Source organism: Antechinus flavipes, chromosome 1 (genome assembly GCF_016432865.1).
Source record: "Antechinus flavipes isolate AdamAnt ecotype Samford, QLD, Australia chromosome 1, AdamAnt_v2, whole genome shotgun sequence".
In the NCBI taxonomy this organism is placed as follows: domain Eukaryota; kingdom Metazoa; phylum Chordata; class Mammalia; order Dasyuromorphia; family Dasyuridae; genus Antechinus; species Antechinus flavipes.
The window spans coordinates 628,903,605-628,927,416 of NC_067398.1; the positions used below are offsets into that span (position 1 = coordinate 628,903,605).

Below are 23,812 nucleotides of genomic sequence, written 5' to 3' on the forward strand. Positions count from 1 at the left end.
TTAACACTAGAAATAAATATTATTTAATCTTTATTTCATTCTTTTTATTTTCTATTTCGAGTTGAATTTTAGAATATATATTAGTAGTAGTAAAATAGTACATGCATGTAATGAATAAATCATTGAATATACATATATAGTGTATATATACATATATACATACATACTCAAACTATCCATGCCTAAAGATAAGAATACTTATAAGAATATATGAATCAAAATATTTGGAGATTACTAATATCAAAAAGGGAGTTGACATATTCTATGTTTCCGTAGACTGTAGCACTATGACTAATGACTAGAAGCATCAGAGAAAAATAATAATTTCTAACATTCATATATTATTTACTATGTGCTTTACAATTATTATCTCATTTGACATTCATTACAACTCTGGGTGGTAGATGCTATTATTATTATCCAGATTTTATAGATTATAGAAATTAAGGCAAACAGAGGTTAAGTAATACAGCTAGTAAGTGAGTTTAGATTTGAATTCAGATCTTTCTGATTAGACCTACTCTAACCATTGCATCACATAGTGCTTAAATGGATTTTTAGATCAAAATTAAGATATTTCTAAAAATGTGATAATATATACTATCTTGTAAAGTAATGAGTTCCCTATCACTAGAACTATTCAAACAGAAAAACTATAAGACCATCATTGCTAGGAACATTGCCCAAGAATTGATGTGGTACAGCATGAAGAGTCCTCCCCGGTCAACAGTTGCTTCACTGTTAATTCCATTAGAAGAAATTCAAGAATGCTTCTGAAGTAGGATGGGAATAGTTGGGGTAGAGAATAGACACATAGAGAAATGCCAGATCCCACTGCCTCCTAAGTCCTCTGTGTTTTCTTCAAAGACCTCTAGTGATGTTCCAAATAGTATACCAATCTTTCTCTTTTTAAGATAAACTATATAATATAGTAGAAAGAAGACTGGAATTGGAGGTAAAAGATTCAGATTTCATTTCCGTCTCTGATACTTAAGCAACTCTGTAACCTTGGCCAGGTCACTCAGTTTATTCAACAAACAAAATAGAGAAGTTTGGAATAGATGATTTCTAAAATTTTCAAATTTTTTTCAATCTTAGTAATTGATGTTCTCACATTCTATGTTCTAAAGTTCCATCCAAGTTAGGATATAAGTTTTCAATTAGAGCATTTTAAAAAGTTTCCTGAGTCTTTCTGCAAGTAAGATTCTATATGCTATGTTCTAACATTCTGTATTTTAGTAATCCATTTTACTAGACTTTCTCTAGCATTAATAAATGTTTTAAACCCCTTCTTAGTACTCACAAATCATCATATAATTTTAAACTTATTTTTTCTCTTCTCTTTACTTTAATTCCTCTCCCATTAAATGCTTATGTAGAATGCCTGAGGACATATTTTCTCATATCTCTAAGGGTGAGATGTAGCAAAACAGCTCTAAACTGGACATCAAGAGATGTGGGTTCTATTCCTGGCTTTAGGAGACTGTGGTCACCCTCACCACTAAGTCTCATTTCCCTTTTCTATATAATGAAGAGGATTAGGTGACCCTTAAAGTCCTTCCCAGCTCTGAGATTCTAATATGCAGAAGAACGTTGATACACAAATATCTTTAACATTGTAAAATCAAGATTTAAAAACTTTTAATAATGTTTATATAAACCTTTAACATTCTAAAACACACACATCAGTCTGTAAGGTTGTATATAGATGGACAGGGGAGGATTTCCTCCCCTCAGTTTCCTTCCCCTCAGGAAACTCAGTGAAAAATTTCCTCATCAGTAATTCTTACATAACCCCAAGTTCCTGGTGAGTTATAAATTTTAAAATGTGGATGTTTTGTCTCCAAATCCAGTATATTTTCTTTTTATTATATAACAATGTCCTCAATAAACTTAATAATTTATTCATCCAAATCTCTTGGTATTGCAATTTACTTTCTCCTGATGTGTATGGTTTCTAGAAAACTCAACAAATGGCAACATTCCAGGTTTTGTAGTTAACTCTTCTTGTTTACAAATTCTTGTGAGACTTGGTGACCAAAATCACATTCTCAGAGGCTAACATCTTTGAGACTAAATTGTTCACTCTCCACACAAATCGCCACCATCTTATGGCATATCCTTCCCAAATATAAATATATGGCATATAAAGCCCTGCCTGGGCTTTAATTTGAAGACTTGTAGTTAAAGGGAACCTACTATTTTCCAAAAGCAGCCCATTCCACTTCTGGGTAACTCTAGTGGTTAGGAAGTTTACATCCATTCAACAACTTCTACCCATTGGTCTTAGTTTTTGTTTTATTTTTTTTTCCTTTGAGACCATCCACTACAAGTCCCATCTTGAACAGTTCTACAGTTACCTGGAGATGGCTCTTATGCACTCCTAACCCAATTCTGAAATTTTCTCTTTTCCATGCTAGATATGTCCAGTTTCTTGAATCAAAATACATAGCATGGACTCCAGGTCCTCTACTATCCTTATTGTCCTTCTCTGGACATTCTCCAGCTACTTATACAAAAGGTTTCTTGTTCAGAAAACATTTTCATAAAAAGCTTCTCATGAGGAGATATTAATGGGTTACAACAAATATTGCTAAAAGTTTCTTTTTTCTTCTTCTTTTTTAATTTTCCCAGTTTGAAAGGAATCTTTGCCTAATAGACAAATCACAAAGCTTAGAATTTGTGGAGCAATACATGATTTAGGTTTTTCAAATGTATTATTCCTTTAAATTATAATCTTGGAATGTAAGTGAGATGGCTTCAGCTAAGATTTGACCCATAACCTGACTCCTAAATATTGTCCTAAGGAATAAATTTAGGTAAGAGAAACATTGCTAACAACTAAAGCTGTCCCAAAGTGGAACCACAGGCTTCTCTAAAGCTAGAGAGTTCTCTTTCCTACAGCTTATATGTTGTAGAATTGTTTCATTCAGTCATGAAATAGACTTGGTAATCTCTAGGAGTTATTTCTAACTCAGGAAATTTTTGTGATGATGTGATAATGTTTCAGAAGTATAACTATAGATGAGAGATGATTAATTTTGTCTCTATCAAGGAATAACTTCATGCTAGCCTCCTAGGAGCTTGATCTTGCAACTGTTTTTATTTTTTTTTAATGTAGATACAAATTGTTATCTAATATTGCATTTCATTCTAATTATTCCTTTAAAAACCAAAAGGCTTCTAGGAGGGGAAAAATTCCTGGGAAGTCTCAATTAACTGAATTCAAATTAAGCTGAATCAAAATCTGCCAGTTTTTTACGTACTCCATTTTAAGGAAGAAATGGCATATCTTCAACATTAGAGTGCTGATTTCTAAGCTCATCAAGTCTTGTTGTTTTCCAATTATTTCAATTGTGTCCAATTCTTCATGATGCCTTTTGGGGTTTTCTTGGGAAAGTTTAGTGTAGTGGTTTGTGTTTCTTCTTCTAGCTCATTTCACAGATGAGGAAACTGAGGCAAATAGAGATAATTGACTTGCCCAGGGTCACACAGCTAGTGAGTGTCTGAGATGAGTTTTGAACTTAAGAAGATGAGTCTTTCTGACTCCAAGCCTATTGTTCCCTGCACTATGGCACTACCTAGTTCCCTCATGATGTTGTGGGATAGCAGTATAGATTTAGAGGTAGAAGAAACTTTAGAAATCACTGGGTCCAACTCCTTTGTACAAATGAGGAAATCAAAACCCAGGGTCACACAGCTAGAAAAAACAGTATTTAATTCCAAGTTATCCTGATTCCAAGTACTTTATTAACTAACATAACCCATTTATTTTATAGTTGAAAAAACCAATGGTCAGAGAAGTGAATTAACTGGCCCAGAGTAATACACTACAAGTTAAGAGCAAGGCTTTACATTCACACCTTTGAGCCCAGTTTCATTGCCCTTTCTTCCATGCCATCTTATCACCCCACTCCTTAAGACAATTCATGGATTTTTAAAAAATGTAACCTTTAAAATAATCTATAACTTTTCTATGTACAGTGCCACATAATCATATCAATGCTTAATTCTAGGTAGAGGATTTGGCTAGCTAAATTCTCACCTATTTCCTAGCACTAAGATTTGATGAATAGTCATCCTGATACATCATTCCCTCTCATGAAGAATACTTAACTGCAGCAGGAAAGTGGACACGTATATAGGAAGATTACAAAAAAATGGAGATAGATAGATAAATAGAGCAAGTCCTGTGGATAGAGTACTGAACCTAGAATCAGGAAGGTCTGAGTTCAAATTTTACCTCAGATGCTTATTAGCTATGTGATTCTAGGCAAGTCGTGACCTCTGAATGCCTCAGTTTCCTCAATTGTAAAATAATAATAGCAGCACCTAACTCCTAGGGTTGTTGTGAGGATTAAATGATATAATATTTATAAAGCATATAGCACAGGGCTAGTAAATAATATATATGTATATACATGCTAGATATTATTATAATTAATATGTAGATGAATAAAGTTTAAGATGCAAAAAAAAAATTAATCAGAAATAAGAGAAGAAACCAAAAGCCCTATCCTCTGTTCCCTGAGGAACTCACCTTTCTATCTGTACTTTGCTCATCGTTCTCAATTATTCCTATCCCTCCTCCTAAACAACCTTGGACTCCACCTCTGGATCCTCTGAAGCTAGAAGTGGGGCAAGGAGATGATCATTAGAATAAGTTGAATGCCAAATCAGGGAGAGTCCTTAGGACATAAAATATTAGAATATAGGTTTTTAAAGCTAGGAAGAAACCCAAAAATTATATAGACCAATTCTCTCATTTTACAAGTGAGAAAATCGAAGCTCAGAGATGGAAAGTGTCTGAGGTCACTCCATGAATTGGTAGCAGAGCTGAGACTTAGCCCATAGTCAGTTCTGAGAAATTAATGAATGAGATACCCTACAGGTATCCTGAGACAGCTAGAGGGTAGAGTGGCTAGATCACTGGGTCTGGAGTCAGGAAGATTCATTTTTCTGAGTTCTATAAGTTTAGAGCTAAAAGAGTCTCTAAAGAACATCAGCTCCAATGCTTTCATTTCATAGATGAGTAGCAAACTGATGAGTAAGACAGGTTGATTGACTTGCCCAGGATCACATAGCTAGGAAATATCCAAGATAGAATTTAAACCTAGGACTTCCTGATTATGTCTAAAGCTCTGACTAGTGTATCATGCTATGTAACCTTAAGTCCCTTTACCCCTTCAGGCCTCAGTTCCCTCATCAGTCAAACGAATGAATTGAACTAGATGATCTCCAAAATCCATTCTTCCAATTCTAGCATTTTGAATTTCCATAGGTAGAGATGTCCCAACAACCTAAACTGTTTTTTGTTGTTTTTTTTTTTTCTTTCTGACGTATGTATGCTTTCACATTCAGTGTGTCCTGCCCTGACAGAACCTTTACTGATGCTTTTCAGAAGACAGAAACATCACTACTCTACCCCTACCCACCCTAGAAAAGACAGGTTTTGCCCACTACCCATTCCCTGTGCCCAGTTGAGTGGAAGTTTACCTTTAAATGGTGAGCATGCTTCCTCTCTTTGCATTAACTCCAAGAAGTAACTAACCAGCCAGCCAGCCAGAGTTGTCATTCAATCTCCATCAGCTGCCGCTGCAACAGCTGAATGACTGTCGTGATGAAGGGGCCCTGCCGAGTGTTATGAAGCTCATGCTATCATGTAGAACGGCAGTTGCCAAACAGGCCACATACTTCCTCTGCTAGAAATAAGGAAGGCTTGATGTGTTTGCAGAAGCCTGGGTTCCTGTTTTTAGCAACCACATGAAACTTTTGCGTCCTCTTCTCTCTAAAAGGACATGGGAAAAGACAGGCATTTACAGCAACTCTTTGGAAGAACATATGGCCAGCTGAATTTCAGACAGGAATATGCCATGTGCATAATCAAAAGGGCACTAAATTGTTGAAATAAATACCGAAATAATAAAAATAAGAGGCACCATTGTAGGCTTATTAAGACAGATCAAACTGAGAATGAAATGAGTTTAAATAGCAGCTGTCAGAGGTTGATTCTGTTTTTTCAGTTTCCCAATTTAATAATACACTTGCTGTCCCCCTGCTAAGGAGTGGCTTATCTAGGCTAAGACCCAGGTCCCCTTAACTTTGGCTCCCTTCTTCTTTACTGCTTTAAACTTTTATTAGAGAAAGTTAAAAGCACTGGTCAGAAACTTCACCTGTGAGACAGAGACTGGCCATGAGGGCATCTTAGATGACGGATTCCTCTTGAGTTATTTGGATGTTGGTAGTGTCAGGATATTTTATGAAAATGATTTCATGACCTGTCTTCCCTGCCTGGTCCATTGGGACTCAGCCTCTGGATCTTAAGAACAAAAGAACTGAGGCTGATGGGAGATAAGGCAGACTTTTTTCAAAGCTAGGGAATTTGATAGTGGGACAGAACCTGGGCTTCTAGCTTCTAGATTCTTGCTGTGACTGAGAGATTTAGATATTGGGTCATGGAACATTAGAACTGAAGGGAAGAGAACATCCCACCTGCTCAGAGATATTAAGTAACTTGCCTTATAACTGGCAATTTATTCATTCATTCAATATTAGTAGTTCACTTATTTTATGCCTGTTCTACCAGGCTTCATTTCTCTAATGTCAAATTATGTTAGAAGTTATTTTTAAAAAAGAAAAAAAGGCTAAGTATGTCTCCATTATTCTAATAGCTGCATCCAGTGAATGTTCATAGAGACAAAGGTCATAGAAATTAAGAACTGGGAAGAATCTTAGACCACAGAATGTTAGAAAATAAAATCCTATGGCAGGAGGCAACCATGACACCATAATTCCATAACAGCAAGGAAATGAAATGAGTTCAAATTCTGGTACTACCATAATAGTGACTAGTATAACTTTAGGCAAAGCAATTAACTTTTTGAACCTCAGTTTCCTTTTGTGTAAAATGAGGAAGTTGAAATAGGTAGCTAGCAATGGTAGCAGGGGTGGGGGGTGAGAAGACGCAAAGATAAACATAGGTCCTGTTTGCACATAGTTGATAGTATAGCAGAAGAGATAAAGCTTATGCTCATACAACTCACACAAATTAGACTAGGAAATGTGCATTAGAGAGGCAGACAATGGGTCCTGATAGTTCAGATAGGGAGGGAGCTCATTGTGACAAAGTATATATAGGGTTTTCATACTGGAGTCATTCTGAAACCTACTTGCAATTCACAAAAATCAAAATAAAGGGAGGAAGACTTTCTATACTTAAAAGTGGAAACTCTTGTTCAGGCTTTCAAATGGTGCCAATTTTAAAGTTCCCCTTATATACAGAACACTGCCCTATGGACTGTGGGATGGGAGGAAAACAATACTTGTAAAAGATGTCTTAAGGAAGCTGTGTGTGGCTTGATGGGGAGGAAAAAGTAGACAGTTTATAGGATGATCAGAGGAGTTCTGGAGGCAGACTCATCCCTCCAGGCTCATGTGTTTTGTAAAATGAAGGTGTTCCTTTCCCTGTCCCCTTCCCTTCCTCTTCCTTTGTTCTCCTTTCCCCTCTCATTTCTTCATCTCTCTTCTCTTCCCACCCAGGTCTCTTTGTCTCACCCAGTTGAAAACACAATAACTACTTATGGGCCTTATCCTTTTGCTTATTAGCATAGAAGCTTTGATCAGCTCCAGCCAGTTCATCCTTCCTTACGGAGCTTGGTGGGCACTCACCATACAGTACCAAACATAATTCAGATACCTGATTAGCTCTAGTTCTATGTCAGATTGAATTTTCTGAGCTCAAATAATCCACCAGACCTAACCTCCCCAGGAGCAGGGTTTACAGGGGTTTATCTCCTCTGACTTTAAGCATCTGCTTCCTGAGACTAAGCTTTGGATGGGGTGAATAGATGAAAGGAGATTCCATACTAAGAGTTCCCATCATTGATGAAATCACAGTTCTGAATTTTTAAAATATATATTTATTTAGAAATATTTATTATTTATTATTATATTATTATTAATAAATTCATATTTATAAGATTCATTATCCATATTTATTTTTAAATATATATTTTATATAATATGTATAACTACTAATTATAGTAAGAAAAATCTGTTTATTATAGTACAATTTAAAATATAACACAGGTCAAAGCATGTGCCCCAGTCAACAATCAACAAGCATTTATTGAATATTTTCTATATATTGGGTATTAGGCTAAATGCAGCGAATTCAAATAAAAAACAAAAATAGCCCCTACTCTCAAGAAGTTTAAATCTTAAGAAGTATGAAAGGAAGGAAAGAAATGCAATTTATTTAAATCAGAGTACACAGATAAATCTAAAATAAAAGGAAGATAGCTTTACAAGAATGATGGCATTGGGACCCAGTCAGGGCTCAAGAAAAAGCCTGTTGGAGAAAGCAAACATTGAGTTGGATGTTAAAGGAATCTGTGAATAGGAAACTAGAAGAGAGAGCATTCTAGGACCAGGAAATAGCTACCATGTTTCCCTGATAATAAGACACTGTCTTATTAATTTTTTTGGACAGAAAAAACTCCAGAGGGCTTATTTTCAGGGGAGGGCTTATTTTAATGCTCTCAATGGTGCCAGCAAGCAAATCACTGAGGAAGAACAGGATGATGCGCTCACTGTTGCAGCTCTGATTGGATGCAGCTCAGAGCGCAGCATGCGTTTCACTGGGGGGGAGGGAAGGGGGACGGTACATACAGAGAGCACCGTAATGTAGCGTGTAGCGCAGGGGATCACCTTCACTACAGTAGCAATCTCAACAGGGCTTATTTTCGGGGGAGGGCTTATTTTAGAGGAATCTTACACAGTAAGGGGAGGGCTTATTTTCGGGATAGGTCTTATTATCAGGGAAACACAGTAGGATAAGCAGGATAGGAGTGTCAAGTGAGAGGAACAGCAAATGGGCCAGTAGAATTGGATCAGAGAATTCATGAAAAAGAGTGGAGTATAAAATTGGAAATGTAAGAAAGTCCCAAGACTGTAACACTTAAAAAAGAACTGATAGAACAATGTAAGGTTATCTGGTACAGGTTATTCCTATAATCCATCCTCAATCTTATAAATAAGAATTTCAATGAACTTGGAGAAGGGAGTAATGGGAAAGGTCAATGACATTAGAATGACTTGAGGTACATGAGTCTGGAGCTGAGGAAATCCATGAATGATGCAAGTCTTAAGCTGAAGGAGAGTAGCTGAGAGAGTGCCTACCTAAGAGGAACTGTGTGGATGGATTAAAAGCAAGAGAGGTTAAAAGGCTATGAGGGCATTAGAAGGTTGACTAGTATGATCTCTGTGGCTTCAAGCAAATCAGTAAGATTCTGTAGTGCTCACCTCCTCTTCTGTAAAATGAAAAGGTTGGGTTAGATGCCTACTTAGACCTCTTCCAGGTTTCCATCTTGAATTCCATGATTCCCTACCTTCTCTCATTTCTGTGTATTCACTCAAGCAATATCTCATTCCTGGAGCATATTCTCTCATCATCTTAGCTTTTGGAAATCCTTTTTTTTATTTTCCAAAGGTTCAGCTTCAGTGTCATCTTCTCCTTCCCATGGTTCAGAGTTAATTTTCTTTGTCAAATTTTCTTAGCACATTTTGTCTTTATTCCTCCTTTCCCACATAAATTAGTCTCCTGCATATATCACATTCTCATACTCATTAAACCAAAAATCCTTGTGGACAGGGACTAGTTGATCTAGTTAGCTCCACAATTTAGCACAACACCTTGTACATTGTTAGTGATTAATAAATAGCTTAATATAGTATATAGTCTTAATTATATTATATATTAGTATTATAGTCTTAATACAGTCTTTTGGGTTTGAGGTTAGACAACTTGGATTTGGATCCTATACCTGCTGTTTAATCCTTTAACTCTACTTAAAACATTAGTGTCTTAGAGCCAAATCAGGCTCTATTATTTAGTTGAACTTTTTATGCACTTATTATTAGATATGTGTTAGATATCCTTGAGCTGGAGGCTTATCTTGCCTTTTGATTCAATTCAATAAACATTTTTATTGTAATGTCAAAGAAATGGAGGCAGGATAGAGGTTAGAGAGTTATAATAATTTATTGGAGAGTTTAATTAATTGACCAGATCAGACTCTTGTCTCCAAATATCCAGTCCCAAATGTGGGGTCCCAGAGATTCTTTATAGGGTTTAGTGATTAGGAAGAACAATGACAAGATGGGGGAGGCAGAGTGAGCACCAGACACAAGTTGGGAAGATCTGGAGTCATGATGGCTAAAATAGAAGGTCTTTCTCCATCTTTGGATTAAACATTAACAGTTTATAACCTTAGAGTAGCTAGCCCTAAGTTATATCAGTATTAATGGTTAGGAGGAGGGATGTTGCTACCAGGCAGAACAATTCAGGGAAATTGAGGTAGAACAATTAGGGAAACTGAGGTAGAATAATCAAAGGAAACTGTGGCATAACATTATTAAGCACTTACTATACACAAGCACTAGGCTAGAAACTAGGAACACAAAGACAAGAAATAGGAGTTGGAAGGACTCTAGAAGTTATCTAGTCTTTTGCAGATGAGGAAAATGGTACCCAGAGGCATTAAGTTCCTTAGCAATGGTCATATAGGTAGATAAATCTTCTTAAAATACAACTTTGAACATGTCACTCCTTACTCAAACACTCTCAATGACTCACTATTGCCTATGAGGATAAAGTCTGGTCTGACATTCAAAGCCCTCTAATTTAATCTCTTTCTGTATTTTCAGTTTATCTTCCACTATTCTCTTGCATAAATCTTCTACTTAATCCTAGCTATTTATTCTTCCCATCTTGCTCTACCCCAATGTACACATGTCAAACTTTCCCATATTTATGCCTTTGCTTACTCAAAACCTCTCTCTCAGCTGCTTTCTCCTATGAAGACTGAGGTCTCAAAATCTTGACTGTAAAATTCATCTCAAATTCTACCTTTTTCATAAAGCCTGTTGAAATCCTACCTCCCTCAAAACCTAGTACTTCCTTTATCCGTTTACTTGAAAGTGGATAATTCAATTTAAATTAAGGAATACAATTTAAGGACAGCTAGTTTACACAGCAGATAGACCATTATCCCTCCAGTTGGAAGGACCTGAGTTCTGGCTGTATGACCCTGGGCAGGTCACTTCACCCTTTTTGCCTCAGTTTCCTCACCCATAAAATGAGCTGGAAAATGAAATGGCAAACCACTCCAGAAAACCTCAAATGTAGTCACAAAGAGGGGGACACAATTGAAATGATTCAACAACAAAACTACTTAATTCAAACTAAGACTCTGTATGAGGTATGAGGGATTATAATGATGATTTTTTTAAAAATGTCCCTGCCCTCACACCCTTATAGTCTACTAAGTCCATAAACAGTACTTTCTCCCCTTTAGGTCTTTTTCAAGTTCCATTTTATAGTATTATGTATGTATGTATGTATGTATGTATTAAAACCCTATTCTTGATTGTGCTATATGGGGACAGCAACTATCTTTTTTATCTTTGCATTTCCTCTTTGAAGGTGATAAGGATTAAGCATACGCACATGACTGCAATAGATAAAGTAGCACTTAATAAATACTTGTTTGTGGTGAATTCAATTGAATCTTCTCTAAAGAGACTAGAAGGTAACTTAATAAATAGAGTACTGGCTCTAGAGTTCAAATCCACACTAGCTGTGTGATCCCAAGCAAGTAACTTAATCTCTCTTTACCTCAGTTTACTCAAATGTAAAAATGATGATAATAATAGCACCTATCTCCCAAGATTGTTGTGAGAATCAAAATGAAATACTATTTGTAAAGTGTTTAACATAGTTCCTGGCACATAATGGATATTTAATAAATGTTGTTTGCTAATTTTTTTTTCTTTTCAGAGATGGGAAATTTCTCTCTCATATCTCCAAAGACTAGATGTGGTAATACTCTGTCCCTGTGGCATCCCCTAAATGTACTCAATTCACTTAAAAAGAGGAGACTTGAATGACAAAATCACCAATTATTTGTGCTGCACCAACCAACAGAACATGCTCTTGGGGAGGAAGGAGAGGAAGGTCAAGGAGAAATACAACTTTCATTTGCTTGGTGCTTATAGTTTGTACAATATTGCATAATTACATTCTGATTTCGTATTTCTGAGTTGCTCAATTGCCTTACATAGTCCCAGAGTCAGTCAGGTCAGCTTATTTCTCGGATGTCACTGCCCTTTGGAATATAACTTTTACAATGACTTCCCCTTTGCGTATTATTACAATAAACTCATTGATTTATATTATAGAATCATAGAGATGAAAGAGATTACCTGTTCCAACTCCTACATGAGCTGAAATTCTGTTCAGAACACTCCTGATATGTGGTCATCCAGTTTTTCCTCAACTCATTTGCCCCCAAGAAAAACACAGGTTCAGAGTCAACAAGGTTTTATCTCAGCTGTGCCCCAAGTTGCAAGAGAGTTGACAATGAGGTCACCTGGCTTCCCAGAGGTCACTGTGCTTTGGAATAGAACTTTTCCTATTCATTTCCTCTAGATGTATTACTACTTATAGGAAACTCATTGAGCTATATCACAGAATTTCAGAATTGTGGGAGACTTCAAAGCCCATCTAACTCAAGCTGTGCCAGAGAATGATCTCTGACCAGTGATCACCCCTCTTCCCTGGGAAACTCTCTCATGATAGAGAACTTACTTGGTCCCAAGACAGCCTATTAATTCTATTTTTGAACAATACTTACTACTAGATAGACTATTCCATGACCTATTTCTTTTTCAAAAAATAGGTTTTTATGGAAATGCTTCATTTTTATTCCCTCTCTCACCTCATCTGACAAGATTGCCCAAAGTATTTAGTACAAAGTCACATTCCAAGAAGACTGTAAAAAAAATAGTAGTTATTTATTAATAATAACTAACAATGTGTTTTTGATTCTAGAGTACTTTATATATAGTATTTCCTTTGACTCTCACAACAGTCTTGGGAAGTTTAAGTAACTTGCCCAGAGTCAGATATATAAGCAGAATTCAAGCAGATATAGAAGCAGATTTCAAACTTTGGTCTTCCTGATTCCAAGTATAACATCTTATCCACTGTGCTATTTAACTGTGAGTCGTTAGGGCTTTCTTCTAAATATTGTGATATTTCTCCTTTGTATATATTTTATTTTATTTATTTAGTCAATTAGTTGTGTCTAATTCTTTGTGACTTTATTTGGGGTTTTCTTAGAAAAAAAATGGAACAGGTTGACCATTTCCTTCTCCAGCCCATTTCATAGATGAGGAAACTGAGGCAAACAGGGTTAAGTGACTTATCCAGTATTACACAGCAAGGAAGTGTCTTTGATCAAATGTGAACTCAGATCCCCTGACACCAAGCCTGGTACTCTATCTAGTTTATTTGCATTATTTCCCTCTTCTTCCAAAAGAATGAAACTCCTTAAGAGCAAAGACTGTCTTTAATTTTGTCCTTTTATCCCTAAACTTCACATAAATTTTCTAATTCTATATACTAATTTCATTTTCATTTGTTTTTAGTAACCTGTGTTTCTCTTTTTATTTCCTCTATTCAATTATAATATTCTTATATGATCATCAGTCTGTGACTTATTTTATCAGCCAAAAAACATGTATTGATGCCTACTCTGTACTGAACACTGTGTTAAGCTCTAAAGACACGGGAAAAAAAGACAAAAAAAAAAAAAAACAGTTAATTCCTGCTTTTAAGGAGCTCAACATGTAATAGAGAGATAGTAGTATCTCTAAAGGAAGCTAGTACAGAATGTCATAGAAAAGAGTCTGTCAAAACACTTGAATATTCAAGGATCCTCCACATGTTACTTTTGGGAAAATACCTTTAAAACTTAACATATCTTTAAGGTCTTTTTTAGCCCTAGGGTTCTGTAAAGAATTAATGTGTGTCCAATGTATTTTTCTTGAATATTCAAATGGCTCTGGCCTCATCAACTTGGAAGTTCCTTCCAATGGTGAAATATTAAGTCATCCATCCCTTCTGATCTTCTGTGAATTTTGTCCATATTCTCCCAGAATTTCATAGCAGAATCTCCATCAATGGACTGGAGGCCTTCCTCAATTTCTCCTGAAATAACAAGAAAGGCCAGTGGAGCCCTAGAATTCCTGTAATCTTTTGTGTTATTGTTGTTGATATTGCAGTTGATGTTGTTGTTATTATTGCTGCTGTTGTCTTAAATTCCAAAGGTATAGGGAAGAGTCTCAAAGTTTGAAATCAATTTCAAACAGTGGCATCTTGATTTGCCAGTCTGGGCAGGTATGAAATCTACTGTCACAATATCTTTCTATCATTGAGTCATGGTTAATTAGCCTGAGCAATGCTGACTTAGGCACAGAAGGGGACCAAAGGCTCCTTCTTGTTCTGGATCTGAACTATTCAAACCCCAAGAAAAGTCACTTCCTAGCAAAATCAAATGTCATCATGAAATGTTACACTGACTGGAAAGAATTCATTTCTGTGTGTGTGTGTGTGTGTGTGTGTGAAATGATGATTCTTTTTCATTCTTTGCATGTTCCCTCCAGATAAGTTTAATGAGCTGGTGTGAGAAATTATACATGCTTATCCAAAACACAAAGAAAATGTCATCATGATTTAATCAAATCAATGTTTTATTTAGAAAGTTGCTTCTAGAACTAGGAAAAAGTTCACTGGGTGGTTCTGCATGGAGGAAAACATAAGGTTTGGTCCCTTCTGGGTCTCCTCACATATTCTGATCCAAAATGGAAGGTCAATTTCTAAAAATCTTGTTTACAATGAATGCTTCCACCTTAAATGTGCTTTGATTACAAATGATGTTGAGTAAAAGCTATATTAAATGATGAAACCCATGAAAAATTGCTACATAGAAGAACTGTGAACTTATCTTTTAAAAATAATTTGTCTTATCCAGAAACTAAGGGATGGGAGAGAGAGAATAGCAGTAGTGCCCAAGCTTGGTTGAGGAGAGTCTGATTTAGTGCTAGTCTACGGTCCAGCAGATCTGGACCAAATAGCAGCAGGAACAAGGTTATTGTCACAGCTTGAACTCAATGACTACACAGTAGAATTGTGTTTTGGGAATGTGGACTGTCTTTTTTCCCTTGACCTTCACCTTTTTATCCAAAAGTAGAGCCAAAGAATTCTTTCATTTTAGCTCAGAGAAGTTTTTTTGTTGTTTTTGGTCGTTAGTGGTTATAGTTTGTTCTTTTGTCTTCAGGGCCAAGGTAAGGGAGGGGAGAATGTTTTTTTGTGAAATTCTCAAATCAAAGATTAAGTTTTAACCAAATTCAAAGGGCTCTCTGCTCTTTCTTTTTCTTCATGGTTCTCAGGTTTTTTTGTTGTTTTATTTTTCTGTTTCAATTCAATTCATTAAATATACTACTCAATTATTTATGAATACTATGTGTGAGACACTGAAAAACAAATACAAAAGCAAAATAGTACCTGTCCTCAAAAAGCTTACATTCAGAAAAGTAGCAGGTAATAATGAAAGGCTCCCAAGGAATTAATGACCATCTCTATGCTGATGATTTTCCCTTTTCTACCTCAGTCTCTCTGCTGACCTCTACTCTCTCATCTCCAACTGCCTCATATACATCTGAAACTGGATATCCAGTCCATATTTTAAACTCAATATGTCCAAAATAGAACTCATAATCTTTCTCCTTAACCCCACCCTTCCTCCTACCTCTTCTATTACTGTAGAGATCATCCATCTTCCCATCCTTCAAGTTCCTTATCTAGGCGATATATATATATATATATATTGGATTCCTCACTATATCTCATTCCCCATAACTAAAATGTTGTTAACATCTGTTGACTTTACCTTTGCAACATATCCCAAATATTTCCCCTTTTCTCTTCTGATACTTTCACCACTACAGAACAGACCTTTACCTCACACCCAGATTATTATAATAGCCAGCTAGTAGGTCTGCCTGTCTCAAATCTCCCCCTCTTTAATCCATCCTCCATCTAGCCACTAAAGTCATTTTCCTAAAGCACAGGTTCTGATCCTGTCAGTTCTCCCCTTGATAAACTCTAGTAAATCCTTATTGCTTCCAGGAGCAAATGTAAAATGCTGTTTGGCATTCAAAGCCTTTATAACCTATCTCTCTCCTATCTTTTCAGTCTCTTCACAGACTTCACAGTCTTCTTCACTCCCCAACACATACTCTGCAATCTAGTAACATGGGCCTCTCATCCCATATAGAAAATGCTCCACCTCTCATCCTTGGATATTTTCTCTATCTTTCCCCAGTGCCTGGAATGCTCTCATTCCTCAAATCCAACTACTCACTTCCCTGGCTTCCCTTTAAATCCCAACTAAAATCCTGCCTTCTACAGGAAATTTTCCCTTCCCCTCCAATTCCACTGCCTTCCCTCTGTTAATCATTTCCTATTTATCTTATATATACATTTTCTATATATTTCTTTGCATGTTGTCTACCTTTAGAATGTAAACTCCATTAAGGTAAGGATTGTCTTTTTCCTCTTTTTGAAACTTAGCACATTTAACATTTAACAAACATTTTTGATGGCTTGAGAAAGTTTTAGATGTGAAGGCAAGATAACATGAGTTGAAATCTTGTCTCAGATAACACATCATGGGCATATGACTTTCTAAGAATCACCTGCCTGATCTGTAAAGGATGGATAGTGATGGATGGATTATTTCCCAGGATTAAGATCATTTAATTGGATATTATATATAAAATAACTTGCAAATGTGTAATTAGTAGAATTAATACTATTCAACTCAGGGGAAGGCAGAGGGGAATGAATATCCACATTTTAATATATATATTTTGAAGATGGAAAGCCTCACCAACAACTAATTGTATTGGTTTGTGGCTGATATTCCTTATAAAGAAATTAGATTAGAGCACTAATAGTCTGATATTTACTTGTTAAAATGGATTAATTAGCATGAATTGGATTATAATAATGACAAAGAAGCTACACCCCCCAAAAAAGTACTGAATAAATTAATTAAATCTCTTTCTGCCTCAGTCTCTCTCCATCCTGAAATTAGGAACCACAATTATATGAAGATGCTCTATGGATTCTTTGGAAGACAACTAATATAGAAAATCAATATGATATAAATAGAGCTATTTAGTTGAGATAAGTGAAACATTAAATGGCCTAGGATGACCATCTTCATGTGCTTGAAGGGCCAATACTTGAAAGAAAAATTAGGTTGGTCTTATGATTAGATCTGTCTAAAATTAGTTTCTTTGGGAAATAATGAATTAACCAGAAATAAAAGTTGAGGTAAAGACTAAACTAGATGATCTTCTCATTCTACTTATTTCTCAAGAATATGGCAGCAGGGATTTTTGTTTCTGGAAAAGGTAGGCTAGATGACCTCTGTGCTCTGTCAGGTTCTGAGCTTTAGGATTAGAATAGTTCACATAGATGCTTCATTAATGAATCGGGCTGAACTTTGCTGTGTTACTCAAACTGTGGTTTCAACCATGTCCTTCTTCCAAAAATGCCATTTAGCATGGGTCAAATCATGTTGCCCAATACAAAATAGCAAAAAGAGAAGAGTAACATGGATCACCCTTCCTAGAAAGACAGTATTAACATAATCACCAAAAATATTTACAAAGAGATTCCTCCTTTTACTCTTATGAAATAATTTGTACCAGGAAATATGTATATATTATATGCATAAATGAGAAAGAAGAAGAAGAGAAAATTGAATAAAGGATAGATTAAATGCCCTTTGCATAAAAAAAAAAAAAATTCTTCAAGGACTACTTAAAAGTCACACATGGTATTATTGGAGTTTTTTTTTTTTTTTTTAATTTGGCACATGTGACAAACTCCCAATGTGACTGGAAAATTAGACATTTTAATGCAAGGTATTTCTGACTGCCATGTATAAACAAGTAAGAGACTGGGAAAATTAGACATAATATTTGTGACAGGTGGAAAAAGTCATTTCCGTTAAGTCTGTAAGAACTTGGAGGACAGACTTGCTGGGTTAGCAAACTCATTTTTTTTAATACAGCTAAACTGAACCAAAGTATACTTTCCACTTGTCAAATTGAAGAGCAATATTATTTTGAAGGATTTCCAAAGAGAGAAGAAACAGGAAATTTTAAATCCCTCTTTCTGTCTGGGTCAATAGCTATAATGTAGACATGTACACCTGTCAGTCAGTCAATAAACATTAATAAGCACCTACTATGTGCCAAGCACTGTGCTAAGTGCTAGAGTATACAAAGAAAGTTCAAAAACAGTCCCTGCCTATAAAGAGATCACAGTCTAATAGGAGAGGTAACATACAAACAAATATGTACAAACAAACTATATTCAGGCTAAGTAGGAAATGACCAAGAGAGAAAACACACTAGAATTTAGAAGAATTGGGAAAAGCTTTCCATAGAAATGAGGTTTTAACTTATAATTGAAGGATAGGGAAGAAGAAGAACATCCTATATATGGAGGAGAACTAGGGAAAATACTGAGAAAATATAAACAATTCTGGCATTCCAAATCTTTCATATTTTCATTCACAACAAACTTGTCAACAATTCAGGTCACAAAAATATTTACTGAATGCCATAATATACCTTTATCCTTTCCTCTACTAAAATCCCCCTCCATAACCTCATCATGAAGCAGATGTGAACCTGAGTTCTCAAAGGTTGTTCCAACAGCATTCAAATCCTTTTTACCTCCTATATCTGTGTTTTACCTGAACATCATCCCAGCAAAGTTCAGAGAGGTCCCTCACTAGAAACAAAAGGTTGTTATTCCTTAGGAAAGTTGTCAGGGGCATTCTTGTTCAGATGTGAATTGGGCTATGACACCTTTGAGCTACCTACCATCACTGAAATTCCGTGTATTTGTGAGGCCATAAGATGATCCAATCCCATGCAAGCACTCATTAGGTACCTATGATATTCAAGGCACAGAACTAAGCACTCTTTGTGTTGGGTGTTTGAATTGGGCCAAGGAGAAAATAGTTTAAATGATGCTCAGTGGTTCATTATTTTGGCCATGATGATATGTACATTGTACATATTAGATTATTTCATGTTTACTTGAAGTACAATGTTAATAACTGTCAATAATATCAACTAATTATTTCTAAGACAAAATACTGATCCATAAAATCCTAAAATTTTTCATAAGTTTTTCATAAATGTTAACATACCACATTTCTATAATCTCTAAGAAACAAAAAAAGGTTGAAAGATATAGAAATCTGCCAGAGGAGATCAAAATGATACAGGAACAGACAAAGTGTATATCATCTCTAACTGTCCTATTTGCAAATGAAGTGCTGAGGACACTGTAAAATTAGAGAGGGTGAATTTATATTGTAGACCTTTTGTTCAGGTATAAAAAGTGTTGATTTTGTCCATTGTGCAGTAGATCATAGAATTAGATATAAAAAGAATGACAGTAAATAAGTCAAAGATTTGATTGCCAAATAATTTTTCTAAGCACCATTTCTACCTGAACCATCAAAAAAGACAAGAAGAATGAAATAACAATAATAACCACAACAAATGATTTATTTGATCATATTGAAATTTTTCAAAGTACTTTTCATACATTGTCTGACTTAATACTCATAATATTTCTATGAGGTAAGAACTACAAGTATTTGATAGTTACATTTTACAGATAAAGAAATTGAAGCAAATAATAGCAGTTAAATGACTTGCCCAGGCTCACTCAGGTAGTGTGGGCCAGATTTAAATCCATTTCTTCCCTACTATCTACAAAGACAGTCTTTGATCTGTCTGCTTTCAATGCTACAACTCCCTCCCTAACTCCCATTTTTGTGTCACCCAAGTCCCCTGAAATTTTATATTCAAACAAATAGGGGAGCTGGAGCAGAAGAACAAAAAGTTTCATTCAGTGAATAAATGGAAGCAAATAGCTTTAAGCCCTAAGGCTAATACTCCAAGTTTAAAGTTTTACTAATTACCATTGTTCATTAAAGTATTTACAAGATGTAAGAGTTATAAATTATAGTAAAACTCTTTTTTCCATGAATCAGGAAGGCAAAACATTTTAAACATGGAAACATTAAAGAGGATAATAATAACACTTTGGATTTAGTTTAGGAAGTCAATTTATCTGAGTCATTTGGAATGAAATGGGAAAGAATTTTTAATTGCCTATTAAATGTCAGGTGTTATAAATTTGAGATAGTGCCTGCCCTTTAAAAACATGTGTTCCAATTTCTTTTAGCAAGATAGATAACCCATAGAGGGAAGAATGATCAGAGAAGGAAGTTTCTGTTTAGAAGAGAGAAATGGAGTTATTGTTCAACATTATTCTAATTTCCATTTCCATTTCTAATTCTATTTTCCATTTCTATTCATTTCCATTAAATTTATTCATCAAAAATTATGTACTTAGTGCCTTCTATTTATCCAGCTCCATGCTAGAGTATGGAGGGGATCAAGAAGAAAACATGGCTTCTTCCTTCAAGGAGTTGGAATGACAAGATTAACCCAAAGGAAACCACAATGAATAGTAAGACAAGTTATAATTAAGTACTAACTTATGTAAAGGTTCTGATAAAGGCCTCATCTCCAAAATATATAGAGAACTGACTCAAATTTATAAGAAATCAAGCCATTCTCCAATTGATAAATGGTCAAAGGATATGAACAGACAATTTTCAGAGGATGAGATTGAAACTATTACCACTCATATGAAAGAGTGTTCCAAATCATTATTGATCAGAGAAATGCAAATTAAGACAACTCTGAGATACCACTACACACCTGTCAGATTGGCTAAGATGACAGGAAAAAATAATGATGAATGTTGGAGGGGATGCGGGAAAACTGGGACACTAATGCATTGTTGGTGGAGTTGTGAACGAATCCAACCATTCTGGAGAGCAATCTGGAATTATGCCCAAAAAATTATCAAAATGTGCATATCCTTTGATCCAGCAGTGTTTCTATTGGGCTTATATCCCAAAGAAATACTAAAGAAGGGAAAGGGACCTGTATGTGCCAAAATGTTTGTAGCAGCCCTGTTTGTAGTGGCTAGAAACTGGAAAATGAATGGATGCCCATCAATTGGAGAATGGCTGGGTAAATTGTGGTATATGAATGTTATGGAATATTATTGTTCTGTAAGAAATGACCAGCAGGATGAATACAGAGAGGCTTGGAGAGACCTTCATGAACTGATGCTAAGTGAAATGAGCAGAACCAGGAGATCATTATACACTTCGACAACGATATTGTATGAGGACATATTTTGATGGAAGTGGATTTCTTTGACAAAGAGACCTGAGTTTCAATTGATAAATGACGGACAAAAGCAGCTACACCCAAAGAAAGAACACTGGGAAACGAATGTGAACTATCTGCATTTTTGTTTTTCTTCCCGGATTATTTATACCTTCTGAATCCAATTCTCCCTACGCAACAAGAGAACTGTTCGGTTCTGCAAACATATATTGTATCTAGGATATACTGCAACATATCCAACATATAAAGGACTGCTTGCCATCTAGGGGAGGGGGTGGAGGGAGGGAGGGGAAAAAAATCGGAACAGAAATGAGTGTCAATATAATGTAATTATTAAATAAAAAATTAAAAAAAAAAAAGTACTAACTTATGTGGCTCAAGTGAGAAGCAGAATTGGATTTCAAAGGCAGAAAGATCTATTAGCATCTGAGAAGTAAATGAAGAAGGCTTCATCATGTAGATTGGGAAGGATTTGAATAGATTCTATTTAATTTAATTGGATAAATATTTATTAAGTGACTATATATGCTAAATGATGTGCTCATCACTAGGAATTAAAGAACAAAAACAAAACAGTCCTTGCCATTGAGGAATTTACAGTTTGATGGTATATGTACCTCCCATATACATAGATATAGCAAGATATAAATGTAAAGGAATGTAAAGTAATTTTAAGAGGAAAAGAGAAAGGGTTAGGATGAGGATTCAGGAATAGTTCTGTGAGATAGATGGAAATTGAGGTAGGCTTTGAAGGAAGCTAAGAATTATAATGTGAAGGGAGCATTCTAGGAATTCTAGGGAGTATCCTAGCATTCTAGGATTAGAGGACCACCTGTTCAAAGATGTCACAGAAGCTAGAGATGGAATATTATATATGGCCAATAGCTAACAAGCCAGTTTAACTGGAAAAGAATGCATGATAGAGAATAATATCAAATAAGTCTTAATGGGGAGATAGAAGTGAGATTGTGAAAGTACTTAAATGTCCAATTGAGGATTTTCTATTTTGTCCTGGAAGTGATGAGTCTCCTGTAGTTGTGGTCTCTAGGTAAATCAATGAATTGCCTTTGCTCAGTTTCCTAGTCACAAATGTTCCCCTGATTTCTGATAGCCGTCTAGAAACGGCAATTCTGTGCATGGACACTGGGTTCCACTGATCTTTTCTCAAGATCTCTCTCTTTCTTGTCTTCCTTTACAATTCTATTGTCTGAACTTTATTTAAGGTCCTTATTACTTGGCACTTGGACTACAAGAAAGCTTTCTATCATTCTGCTTTCCCACAACCTCAATTCACTTTCTGCATGCTCTGCAAGAATAATCTTTAGGATGAGGTAAAACTTCTTCATTAGGTGACATCATTACCCAATTTTTTTTAATTCAACAAATACATTTTGAATATTTATTATTTAATAATAGCACTTTGCATTTAAAAAGCGCTTTCTATAGTGAAATGCTTTTATACACATTAACTCTTTGATCCTCGCAATACCTCTATTAGATTGGAAAAGCAAAAATAATTATGCTCATTTTATGGATGAGAAAATTGAGGCTCAAAATAACTTGTCTAATTCAATTCAATTCAATTCAACAAAAGTATTGTAAACATCTACTCTGTACAAGACACCATATTAGGTATTAGAGTTACAAAGACAAAAAAAAAATCCCCCCTCTCAAAGACCTTACAATTCACTAGGATTGGGGAAGTAGAAGGCAGCAGAATATAATATGTGTATATACATACACACACACATATATGTATATATACATATTATGTGTATATTGTATTATATGTATATATATATATATATAATATATCAACATAATTTCAAAGAGGAGAATTCTAATAATTTGGATGGGGAAGGAAGGAGAAAGAACAAAATAGAAAAACCTAGAGGGTAGCATCTGAAATCAGTGATCTTACCTGGCAGTGGTGCAGAGGAGACTGCATTCTAGTTGTGAAGCACTAGTTACATAAAAGCATTGAGGGAAAAAAAAATTAATGTTATGCATAATAAACAGCCAGCAGACTGGTTTGACTAGCACAGGGAATTCATGAAGGGTAGTGATAGGAAATAAGACTATACCCAGAGTATACAGGTAGTAAGTTACAGATAGAGGCTGTAATCCATATCTCTTAATTCTAGGTCCAGAACCCTATGTCCTACCCCATATTGTCTTTCTTGCACAGTCCTATGCTGGACACTACAGAGTGATATAATAATGAATCAGATATGATTTTTGCACCTGGGATGGTGATGCATGCTTATAATATCAACTATTATTGAAAGTGAGGCTGGCGGCTCATTCAAACTCTGATCTTCAATAGAATTAAAGTCAACTAGATCTTCACACTAAGTCTGGCACCAATATTTTAACATATCCCTGCCTTGGTGGAGTTGGGAGAAGAGTGACTAAAGATCAGTTATATAAATAATCAAAGCATGAGTAGTCACTGCACTTCTAATGTGGGACAGATAGGGAGACCCAGTTTCTAAAATAATAATAATAGTTTTTAAAGCATAATCTCTGCCTTCAAGGAAGGTCTAATACAACATATTGTCAGATAAGGAAGAACAGTAACTGAATGTGTAATTCAAGA

At 35.4% G+C, this 23,812-nt stretch overlaps 2 protein-coding genes across 2 annotated transcripts in view; one reads left to right on the forward strand and one right to left on the reverse strand.

The window, feature by feature from the left end:
• The window catches only part of TG (thyroglobulin), a 359,469-nt gene that overhangs the window by 263,947 nt on the left and 71,710 nt on the right, over nucleotides 1-23,812 (forward strand). The gene's annotated exons all lie outside the window — the stretch shown is intronic.
• The window catches only part of SLA (Src like adaptor), a 92,096-nt gene that overhangs the window by 44,929 nt on the left and 23,355 nt on the right, over nucleotides 1-23,812 (reverse strand). The window contains exon 2 of the mRNA XM_051971124.1: nucleotides 5,497-5,788. The gene's annotated coding sequence lies outside the window, so the exon portion shown is untranslated. The remainder of the gene's footprint in view (nucleotides 1-5,496; nucleotides 5,789-23,812) is intronic.